The 12034-nt window shown below is 36.4% G+C and overlaps 1 long non-coding RNA gene across 1 annotated transcript in view; it reads left to right on the top strand.

Annotated features, from left to right (window-relative positions):
* The first annotated feature begins 4943 nt into the window (after positions 1–4943).
* The window catches only part of LOC126954732 (uncharacterized), a 38806-nt gene continuing 31715 nt past the window's right edge, over positions 4944–12034 (top strand). Inside the window, exon 1 of the long non-coding RNA XR_007725709.1 lies at positions 4944–5116. This is a non-coding gene — a long non-coding RNA (uncharacterized LOC126954732). The remainder of the gene's footprint in view (positions 5117–12034) is intronic.

The raw sequence follows: 12034 nt of genomic DNA, 5'->3' as shown, positions 1-12034 counted from the left end.
AAACCTCCTTAAGCTGATAAGCAACTTCAGCAAAGTCTCAGGCTGCAAAAATCAATGTACAAAAATCACAAGCATTCCTGTACATCAATAACAGGCAAACAGAGAGCCAAATAATGAGTGAACTCCCATTCACAATTGCTACTAAGAGAATAAAATACCTAGGAATACAACTTACAAGGGACGTGAAGGAACTCTTCAAGGAGAGCTACAAACCACTGCTTAAGGAAAGAAGAGAGGACACAAACAAATAGACAAACATTCCATGCTAATGGGTAGGAAGAATCAATATCATGAAAATGGCCATACTGCCCAAAGTAATTTATGGATTCAATGCTATCCCCATCAAACTACCACTGACTTTCCTCACAGAATTGGAAAAAACTATTTTAAACTTCATATGCAACAAAAAAGAGTCCGCATAGCCAACACAATCCTGGGCAAGAACAGCAAAGCTGGAGGCATCATGCTATCTGACTTCAAACTATACTACAAAGCTGCAGTAACCAAAACAGCACGGTACTGGTACCAGAACAGATATATAGACCAATGGAACAGAATGGAGGCCTCAGAAATAACACCACACAGCTACAACCATCTGATCTTTGACATACCTGACACAAACAAGCAATGCAGAAAAGAATACCTATTTAATAAAAGGTGTTGGGAAAACTGGCTAGCAATATGCAGAAAACTGAAAATGGACCCCTTCCTTACACCTTTTACAAAAATCACCTTAAGATGGATCAAAGACTTAAACATAAGACCTAGAACCATAAAAACCCTAGAAGAAAACCTGAGCAATACTATTCAGGGCATAGGCATGAGCAAAGACTTCATGTCTAAAACACCAAAAGCAACAGCAGCAAAAGCCAAAATTGACAAATGGGGTCTAATTAAACTAAAGAGCTTCTGCACAGCAAAAGAAACTATCATCAGAGTGAACAGGCAACCTACAGAATAGGAGAAAATTTTTGCAATCTATCCATCTGACAAAGGGCTAATATCCAGAATCTACAAACAACTTAAACAAATGTACAAGAAAGAAACAAACAACACCGTGAAAAAATGGGCAAAGGATACGAACAGACACTTCTCAAAAGAAGGCATTTATGCAGCCAACAGACATGAAAACATGCTGATTATCACTGGTCATTAGAGAAATGTAAATCAAAACCACAATTAGATACCATCTCATGACAGTTATAATGGTGATCATTAAAAAGTTAGGAAACAACAGATGCTGGAGAGGTTGTGGACAAATAGGAATGCTTTTACACTGCTGATGGGAGTGTAAATTAGTTCAACCATTGTGGAAGACGGTGTGGCAATTCCTCAAGGATCCAGAACTGGAAATACCATTTGACCCAGCAATCCCATTACTGGGTATATACCCAAAGGACTATAAATCATTCTATGATAAAGACACCTGCACATGTATGTTTATTGCGGCACTATTCACAATAGCAAAGACTTGGAACCAACCCAAATGCCCATCAGTGATAGACTGGATTAAGAAAATGTGGCATGTGTACACCATGGAATACTATGCAGCCATAATAAAGGATGAGTTCATGTCCTTTACAGGTACATTGATGAAGCTGGAAATCATCAGCAAACTATCACAAGATCAGAAAACCAAACACTGCATATTCTCACTCACAAGTGGGATTTGAACAATGAGAACCCATGAACACAGGGAGGGGAACATCACACACTGGGGCCTGTCGGGGGTGAAGGGAGAGATAACATTAGGAGATATACCTAATGTAGGTGATGGGTTGATGGGTGCAGCAAACCACCAGGGCACGTGTATAGCTATATAACAAACCTGCACATTCTACACATATACCCCAGAACTTAAACTATATATATATACACACACAAACACACACATATTTATATATAAAACTTATAAGGAATTTTTACTCTAAAAGAAAATGCTGGGTAGGAACAGGGTATGTGGACAGACTAAGATAAACAATCAAAAGATGAGTGGGCTGGGTTTGTGGTGGCCATGTTTGTGGAGCTGACTAAGACATTGTTTTAAAATGATATTGTTTTTAATATAAATTACTGTCTATATGAATATAATCCCTTCCAACTCTCCCAGCTTTTGTAATTTTATTAAGGAAGTGATTTTAAGTTTTAATTCAATTCCTGTCAGTTTGGTATTTTTTCATCACAGGCTACAGGGTGCTCAAATTTGGGAGGAGGAGGTTATGCACATATATTATTATTTATTTATTCACTTATTCATTTTATTTTCCTGCAGTTTAGCGATCAATTTTGCTATTTTATGGTACAAAATGGCTTTCTGCCGCCTTGGTAAAGAAAGTCAATTGACTTTGAAGCTACTAGTGGTCAGATGACAAAGCCTTGATCAATGATGCTTAAGTGGAAGTCAATGGATGGTGCTCTCTCCGGGAGTTTTTAAAAGGATGACTTATCTGGTTTGTTTAAATGGAATTATAATCAGATAAATAATTTCACCATCAGAAATTAATTAAATAAGGCCAGAGGACAGCATTTAAAGTGAAAATCTAAACAAAATAATTGGAAAGAAAAAAGAGCTTGGGGGAAAATGTCAAGTGATGGATTTGTGGACATTTACTAAGGCAGAGGACAAGCCATTATACTAGAGAAAGTATATGGCAATTGAAAATGATCTTTCCACATAGAAATTCTTTCAGATGAAAATTTTTGTTTTTCAAATCTTATTTGATTTTTAGTTTTTGTCTCCTTTATCTCTCAGTATATGAGTGATTTGTTGAAAATCTCCCACTACGGCTGTGGAGCTATCCATTTCGTCTTGTAATCTGGCTATTACTTGTTTTATATATTTTTATAGATTCAACATTATAGTATTTTCTTCATGATTTGTTATTTTATTGGTATAAAGTGTTCTTCTTTTCCTTAATATACTTCATCTGAAATTTCATTCTTTTCTGGTATTAATATTGATGCACCAGCTTTTTTCTTATTAATGTTCACATGCTTTCTCTTTTTTCTTTTTCTTTTCAGTATTTCTGTGTTATTGCATTTGGTGTTTCTCTTATAAAGGATATAACTGGATTTTGTTAAATCTGAGATTTCTGATATTGGAAAGGTGGGTTTAGCTCATTCTGATTCTTGATGATTCCTCAGATGTTTTGACTTTTTTCAGCATTTTAGTTTTGCTTTCTGTGCCATGCTTTTGTGTCTGGAACTGGCTCCTTCTGGTCAGTTCTTGGTCTTCTGACTTCAAGAATGAAGCTGCGGACCCTCACAGTAAGTGTTACAGTTCTTAAAGATGGTGTGTCCGGAGTTTGTTCCTTCAGATGTTCAGATGTGTCTAAAGTTTCTTCCTTCTGGTGGGTTCCTGGTCTCACTGGCTTCAGGAGTGAAGCTGCAGACCTTCGCACTGAGTGTTACAGCTCTTAAAGGTGGCGCAGACCCAAAGAGTGAGCAGCAGCAAGATTTATTGTGAAGAGCAAAAGAACAGAGGGAAAGAACAAAGCGTCTACAACCCTGGAAAGGGACCTCAGTGGGTTGCCACTGCTGGCTCAGGTGGCCTGCTTTTATTCACTTATTTGGTCCCACCCACATCCTGCTGATAGGTCCATTTTACAGAGAACTGATTGGTCCATTTTACAGAGTGCTGATTGGTCCATTTTACAGAGTGCTGATTGGTCCGTTTTACAGAGTGCTGATTGGTCTGTTTTTACACAGAGCACTGACTGGTGTGTTTACAAGCCTTTAACTAGACACGGAGTGTTGATTGGTGCATTTACAATCCTTTAGCTAGACAGAAAAGTTCTCCAAGTCCCCTACCTGATTAGCTAGACACGGAGCGCTGATTGGTGCATTTACAAACCTTTAGCTAGACACAGAGAGCTGATTGGTGCATTTACAATTCTTTAGCTAGACAGAAAAGTTCTCCAAGTCCCCTACCCAATTAGCTAGACACAGAGCACGGATTGATGCGTTTACAAACCTTTAGCTAGACACAGAGTGCTGATTGGTGCGTTTACAATCCTTTAGCTAGACAGAAAAGTTCTTCAAGTCCACACCTGACTCAGAAACCCAGCTGGCTTCACCTCTCACTTTTTCTGTCCCTTTTTCCCCTTACCCTATATTCTATTGATCCAGTGAAGTCATTTCTATTCCCCTCTTTTTCTTTATAAGTTTAGAAGTTATGTACTTAATTCTATTCTTTCAGGGATAACTCAACATTTTTTCACTTATATATCATATTTATATTTTCTGATATTCCCTAGAACCAGTTAGTCTGTATTCTTTCAAAGCAGAGAGAGGTTACATTCTGAACTAAATCATGCTCCTATCTTCTATAATCACATGTGGAAAATTTTTTACACATTGTTTCAAGCAAAAAATGCAGCTTTTCTAAGTCAATGCTTATTTAAATTTGTGAACATGTTTTGCTGCTTATTTTGAATAAATTTTTTCTCAATATTTACTCTTATTTGAGATCATTTTTATTTTCTTGCTGAAGTACATTCTATAGTTATTTTCCAGTTAGTACATGTGATCAAAAACTGAGTATCTGAAACACTTATATTTTACGCTCACTCTCGAATGATGGTTTACTAGGGTGCAGTACTCTATATTAACAATCATTTCCCTTCTAAAATTTGAAAATATAATTCCTAGGACATTGTGTTGCTAGTGAGAGCACTTATAAAGATGTTATCTATTTGTGATAGATGTAAGAGGCGGATAAGAGAGGGTTCCCAGAGAATCTCTGACCTGCCCCACAAATGTTTACATTAGATGCTTCTGTGTAGATGACGGAACAGGGCTTTGCCTGGGCATGCCCACAGCAGACTGGGGGGCCCACCTGCATACTGGAGGAGTGGGGTGGAGCCACCGAGAATTCAAGCCTGATGCCCGGGGAGGAGTCTGGGCTCTTCAGCTCGTGTGTGGTGGCCTGGTATTCAGTCTGTGAGCTGGGAGTCTGTTGGCAGGTCCTCTTTTTATTTTTGCTGAGAGCTTTCTTTTACTAAATGCTGCTATCCTTACCTTTCAATGTGTCTGCGTGCCTAATTTTTTCCTGGTTGTTAGACAAGAACCTGGACTTTAGTTGAACTCTGGAGCAAAATTCCTGCATCTTTTGTAGGTAATATTTGTTTCCTTTGGTTGCTTTTATGACCTTCTCTTTATTCCTAGTATTTGGGCATTTCACAAACATTTATAAATCCGAACTAAAAAGCAAACTGACCTTGCTAAGGACCTTGCTGATCCCTTTTCATATATTCGTATCTGCTAGTTCCTGTGCTGCGTTCTAAGTTAGTTCATCAGTTCTATACTTCAGTATTTAATTCTGTATTCAGCCATGTTATCAAATGTTTATTTCAACTTTTGAGTTTCTCATTTGTAATAGTATTTTTTCATTTTTATGTTTTTAAAAGAGTTCTTTTCATATTTTACTATTTTTGTTTAGTAACCTTCAGTACTTGATGCATATATTTTATTTCATCATCATGTTTTTGAGATGTTTGCGTAACATATTTAAAGACAATTACATATTGTTGTATGATTTCCATTTCCTTGATCGAGAATTCTCCCATTTGTTGCATCTCGGAAGAGTTTCCCAAGGTAGGTTAATCTTGAATGTGATAAACTGCCCTCAGTTTTTTATTTTTAATACTTTGTCAGTTTCTTGTTCTTCATCAGTTGTTTCTTGTTCTTTTTTTTCTGAGCATATTATTACATCATTTGAAATAATGACAATTTTGGCTTTTCCCTTTCAGATTTATAACTCATTTTCTTTTCTTTTCACATAGTGTTTGATAAGGCCTCCAGTATTTTGTGATATAGTAGTTGTGGTGGTAGGAATGTGATCAGTTTCTCCATTATGTCCAATGTTTGTAGCAAATTTTTGCTACATGACTATTACAAGTTTAAGAGGTTACCAAGAGTTTTTAATACAAATATTTTAAACCTTAGCAAAGACTATAAAAACTGAGATAAACATGTTTTTCTTCTTAAGCCTTTACTATCAGGTATTACTTTGACAGATTTTCTAATATTTGCTTATTTTTTTTGAAAGAAATCATAGACAATCATGATATGTTACTTTAAATATGCTTTTTGGGTATGGTTCATACGTATTTTAAATAATGTTTAATAAATAGTAATCATTTACACAAATCACAAATGTGATATAAGATTACTGCATCCTATACCATATGGAAACTATAAATTCAGGACCTTCAAAAATTGTAGATAAATATTTATTTTACAAAATAATTTATCCATCTTGTTTTACCAAAAACAGGCAAGGTCTTGTTTTTCTTTCCCTATGCAGTAGTAATGGCTCTTTGATGTAAAAACCTTATAGGATCTAAAGTAAAAAAGAAGACAAAAACCAGTTTGTCTTTCAAAGTCTTAAAATATTTCATTAACCTCATAGTGCCTGATGTCTGTCACCAAGCAAATAGTCTGAACTATTATTTCCAAGCTCAATTCAAACAGGTAAAGTTTTACTACAATTATGTCTGGTCATCACTACAGTGTTTTCTCCAATCACTTCCAAAGCCTACCCCTTTTCTTTATCACACTGCCACGTATATTGCATAATACAAAGTTTAGCTAGTGAGGTACAAGTGATAAGGATTATCTCCTCAGAGTCTCCGGGCCTTGATAATTCCTAGACCACAGCACCATGCATTAGGTTATAGTCACAGGCCTCTATATAGTCTTCCACATATCCCATTACATTTTAAATCCTATGCATGCCCTTTATATCCTGCACTTATCTGTCAAAATTCTAAGGTATAAGATTTTTTTTTTACTTATCCCCGCTGTTTAATTTTGAACAAAGAAAAATATAAAAGAAAAAATTTTTAAAAGAGGCTTTCATTGATATCAAATAATGCCAAAGAAAGAAGTTATTCTGCAGCAATGAGGTACAAAGAAAAAAATTTTGTAAACATTAGCCTCTTGATTACTGGAGAACTAAAGCTTTTATGTAGTCATGCTTGGCAAACACTAAAAGGGAAATAGAGTCTATTCAACAGTATTGTGTCTTCACTCTTGTTCACTTCATATGTGTTAGGATATAAAGTTCTATACAGCTAATATGAAGCTCTCTTTAGCATTTAAAACATGATTTGCATTTTTATGAGGCATTTTGACTGATTTTATTGATTTCTTTATATTTCATAGTCCTTAGCCTTATGAGAATCTTACATTTTTGTATGTTTTCTATCATGTAGCACAATTTCTGGCACACAAAACATACAATAAACATGTGTCAATATTTCTATTAAAGTCAGAATTTATTCATAAGGAATCTGAAGTAAGGTGTACTAAGCTTGTTTATGGGTTAAGTGATAGAGCCAAATTCAAAACTTTACTTTTTATGTCAGTCTAGAAATATCTCAGATTAAAACGTATCGCTTCTTAGTTCTAGTTAGATGAGGGAAATCTTTTGTAATAATGCCAGGATTGCTATAATCTGATAGGAGACAGCAATTTCATTTTGCTACAGGAAAATTTGGAGGACAAAAAAAAAAAAAAAAAAGAAAACATAAGAGAGAGGAGAGAAAATAATAAGATGAGGAAGGAAAAAGTAAAAAAACACAAGGCATTTAGATTTAGATTTGTTAGGAAGGAATTCAAGTCAGTCATTAAAATGATAACTTTGAGTTGTCTGAGAAAAATATACTTAGAACAAAATCAGGCACACTAAAGGTAACCATAATCTACATTATTTACTGGGCTAAAGGTAAGTACTAACAAATCTACATGGACTAATTGTATCACAGAACAAAAAGGGTAGCAAAATCCTGTAATTCCAATGGAGTAATAAAGTTGCAGACAAAAGAAAATTAATGTGTGCATTGCTTGAGATATGATTAAAATGTCATTAAAATACATTCTAAGTTATGAATATTCATTGAAAAGTTACAAAGTCCACATTGATTTATGTTTCAGAAGCAAGGATATATTGCTTCTATATAATTTAGTCCTAAATATAGTTCATTTCCTATGCTAATGCTTTTTTCTTTCTTACCTTCTTAGGTCAGCAACAAGAGGCCAGGACCTCCAAAGAAAAGCTTTACTAATGTAATAGCTTTGGCCAGGTCCACCCAATATATTTTCCTCTCTGCAAAGAGAAACAAGCTATTGTCTCATCCTAGATTTCCTCTTCTTCCATGTCACTGTTATTCATGTTCAAATCCTGCCTGTCCTTCAGGGTCCAATTCAAATGATTTTCTCCATTTTCAACTAATGTAATTTCTTCCTATTTTCTACCTTTTGTTAGCTATGTTAAGGTGTTTCTTTACCAACATCCCCCATACATTGTGTAACACAGTGTCTATGGCTTACTCATTTTTGAATCTTTATCATGACCTGACATAATGAAGATTCATAGTACATAGTGATACATGTGAATATGAGTTAATTAGTACCTGATAGACTTGATTTCCAGAATGATTTTGTAAGTTGAATTGTGTAGTAAGGAGATACACATGAAATGAAGACTTCAGTCAGTATCAAGAAGATATTTTGGGTGACTTTACCTACCTGCCAATGATAAATCTAGAAACAATAGGAGATGCTTGGGTAGGCGATTTCCTTTTGCCTTCTTTATCATTGTTTTCCCAGTATTTCTTACATTCATCTGATTTGATTCGATGCCCATATACTTTATACTGGCTCTTCCTGTGAGGTTTGAACTGGTCCAGTCCATTTGTTAGCATTGTTTAGGAGGATAGGAGATGACCCTCCAGATATACCAGTCTGAGGACTGTGTTGAAGGGACTTCTCTTTCTACTCAGTGTGACCAAAATAAGTCAATTCTAGCTGTGGTGTGTGATTTATGAATTTTTTCTGCTTTAGTTTGTATGAGCCAATTTTGTACCATAAGAATGTTAGCCTCCTTTTCCATAAAAGACTGATTTAATCAAACAAAAGTTGACAATCAAAGTAGTACATCTGTGTGACAGTAATTAAACGTGTTGTTTTTTTTCTTAGCTGTCTGAGCAGAATTGAAAATGCCCATTCTGCTCTCAGAGCTCCTCTGTTTTAAGGGGGATGGACTTCCTGTACCACTACATGGTGCATGAGTGCCAGCCACTGGTATCTAGAACTGTGATCTAGTGAGGAAACACTAGGGGGAACAAACAACCCAATTCTTTTTATCTAATCTGTTGACACCAAAGGGACCTTCTGCTTATTCCAGTTAAAACTCAAGCTGCAATTCAAAATGAAATCAGTATCTTTTTCCTCTACTTGTCAGCAAAGAAAGATGCTACCTTATAATTACCACATAATAATCAATCACAAACATAGTGGCTTAAGGCAGCTGCTCTTTTAGCCTACATATCTGCAAACTGGCAGTTTGGACAGAGCTCAGCTGGATGTTTTTTCTGGGCTGACCGTGTTTGTAGGGTCTGCTGCTGGTTGGTTTAGACTGATGGTGGATGAGAAACCACATGGAGAAGAAACACATGGTGGTGGCAGAGTTCTGAAAGAGTCACACAGAAGATCCTTCACTTCATGGCTTGGAAATAGCATCCTGTCACTTCTACCACATTCTATTTACCAGGCTGGCCCAGATAAAAAGGTGAAGAAACAGACTCCATCTCTTGATGGGAGTAGTTGAAAATCAATGGAAAAGGGCATGGATAAGGAAAGGATTGATTATTGTGGCCATATTTGTAATGGCCATATTTGTTACCCTTTTCAGTTTTCCTAGCCACACTTCTCGCTGGCCAGGAAAATTAATTGCACGTCAACACTGAAGAAAACAGATCTTGGTTAAAAACAATAATGTAGCTAATATCCCATTCAGGTAAAAGATTACTTATATAGTATGAGACAGGCATGAGGCAGAGAAGTGCCCACAAGTTGGTTTCTGCTTTGTCAGCAGATTTACTTTTAGATCATATACTACTTTGTTGTTACTGTTTTATTGAGAAAAAATAACAAATATTAAATTTTGCAGCATGCCACTCAGTGCTTCAGTTAGCATTCAATCAAAATTTCCTTGAAACAAGAAAGAGAGACTTGTGATTGTGACAGTTCTACTAAATTAGCTTCTTCATGTCAAAATCTGTCAAGTTTATAATGTATTCAGATAGCACTTGTTTTTGGTGTAATAGCTAAACTGTTGCTTTAGAGTCTACTACGTTCTCCCCTATTATTTGGCATTTCTCTCTTTATTATTTTGTTCAAGTAGGATATTGTGCTGAGTTGAACCATGAAATGAGTTGTATTGAACAACATCAACAACATAAATGTTCTGGGGTGTCATCTGCATTTTCATGTCTGGCTGTTCAAATTCTTTTTACAGTTACAGCTTTGATAATAATGTAATATTATAATGTTTTTCATTAGATGTCAAATCATAGAAGAAGACAACAAAGACGTGTTAAGTTAGCATAGTTTAATGTAAGGAAAAAAACAGTAAAAGCATTGAGCACTAAATATCTCTTCCAATTCAGTTCTTTTACAGGAAGCTTTTGTTACATGTTCTCTGCATATTGCTGTGATGCTCAAGGATGGCTCTTTAACATGAAAACCTGGTGTTTCAGCATGGCTTGAAGCAGGTGAGAGAGTAAGCCATGCAGATATTAGAGGAAGGGAATAATAGTAGCTGGAAAGATCCAGAGTTAGGAAGGTTCCTGGTGCCCTCTAGGAGCAGCAAGCTGGTCACCGTAGCATGAGAAAATTGAGTTAGGGAAAAAGAAGCAGGTTTCGTCAAAGAGGTGAAATGGGAGGGAGGTCATGTAGATTTTGTAGGCTACTGTGATGATTTTGACTTTTACTCTGCAAGACAGGAATACAACCATAAAATTTGGGCCATTGGAGTGAAATAATTTGCTTTATTTTAAAAAGGATCACTTTGCCTCCTCTGTTGGAATAGAATGTGTATGTACTGGAGAGTGGTAGTGGGTAGACAGCTTTAATGGAAGCTGGGAGACAAATCAGAAAGCATCTGTTTTCTCCCAAATTCATTCCCTCCCCTTCTTCTAGTTACATCTATATCTTAGAGGCCTAACCCCTACAAAATATACTTCCCAGATTCCCTTGCTAATTGGTTTCAAATTGAATTTGTTCAAAAAGAAGCATTGTCATGAAGTTCAGGGCACCAAGAAGGGACAAGCTGGGGCATTGGTCCCTCTCTCTTATTGTTGGGTTGTGCCTGTGGTGACTGCTGCATGTGCCCCAAGGCCGGTCCCTGCTGGGCAGGCTACTGTGATTGCCATTTGTATTGGGTGGTCTCAGCTTTTGGGTTCCAATAATATCATCTCTAGGGGTAGTAGCTGGCTATAATAAATAATGTCTGGATTATCCTAACTCTTCCGTTTGTTCTTTCAGGTATTTAACAATTTTGTGACTAATTGGCTTCTATTATTTCCCTAGAGTAGGTTCTGTTATTACATTGGACTATGTTTGTAATAGAGTGGGCTATTACAATCATCTAGGCTAAAGATAATGGTGGCTTGGAATAAGGTGGTAGCAATGGAAGTGTTGAGAAGTCATTAGATGCAGAATATATTTTATAGACTGAATGTGATAAAAAATAAACTGGACTCTGGTTTCCAGCATATAGCTCCAAAAGACTGAAATTGAAATTTGTGGACTAATAGAGTATCTTTTGTATGTTAATGAGAAGAGTGGTGGTTGGGGGCCTCTAGAAAGCTTCAGCATGAGGGCTAGTTGCCAGAAAAACTAGGGCATGATTAGAGGGCTGGAACATTCAGCCTCACTCCCTGACGTCTGAGGAGAGAAAACAGGCTGGAGATTGAGTTCAATCACCAATGACCAAAGACTTAATCCATATCATGCATACATAATGCAATCTCCGTAGAAACCCCTAAACCATGAGTTTCAGAGAGCTTCTGGGTTGGCGAATATATCAAGAGAGGAGCTGTGAGGTGGGTAAGCCTGAAGAGGGCTTGGAAGGTCCTGTACCTGCCCCTTTTCTTTGCTCTATGCCTCTCTTTCATTGGCTGTTCCTGAGTTTTATCCTTTATATAGTCAAAAAGAGTTTTGATATAGGTTGTATGAGTGTTATAAG

This window comes from Macaca thibetana, chromosome 5 (assembly GCF_024542745.1).
Source record: "Macaca thibetana thibetana isolate TM-01 chromosome 5, ASM2454274v1, whole genome shotgun sequence".
NCBI classification, from domain to species: Eukaryota; Metazoa; Chordata; class Mammalia; order Primates; family Cercopithecidae; genus Macaca; species Macaca thibetana.
This window is presented reverse-complemented; position numbering and strand designations above follow the sequence as displayed.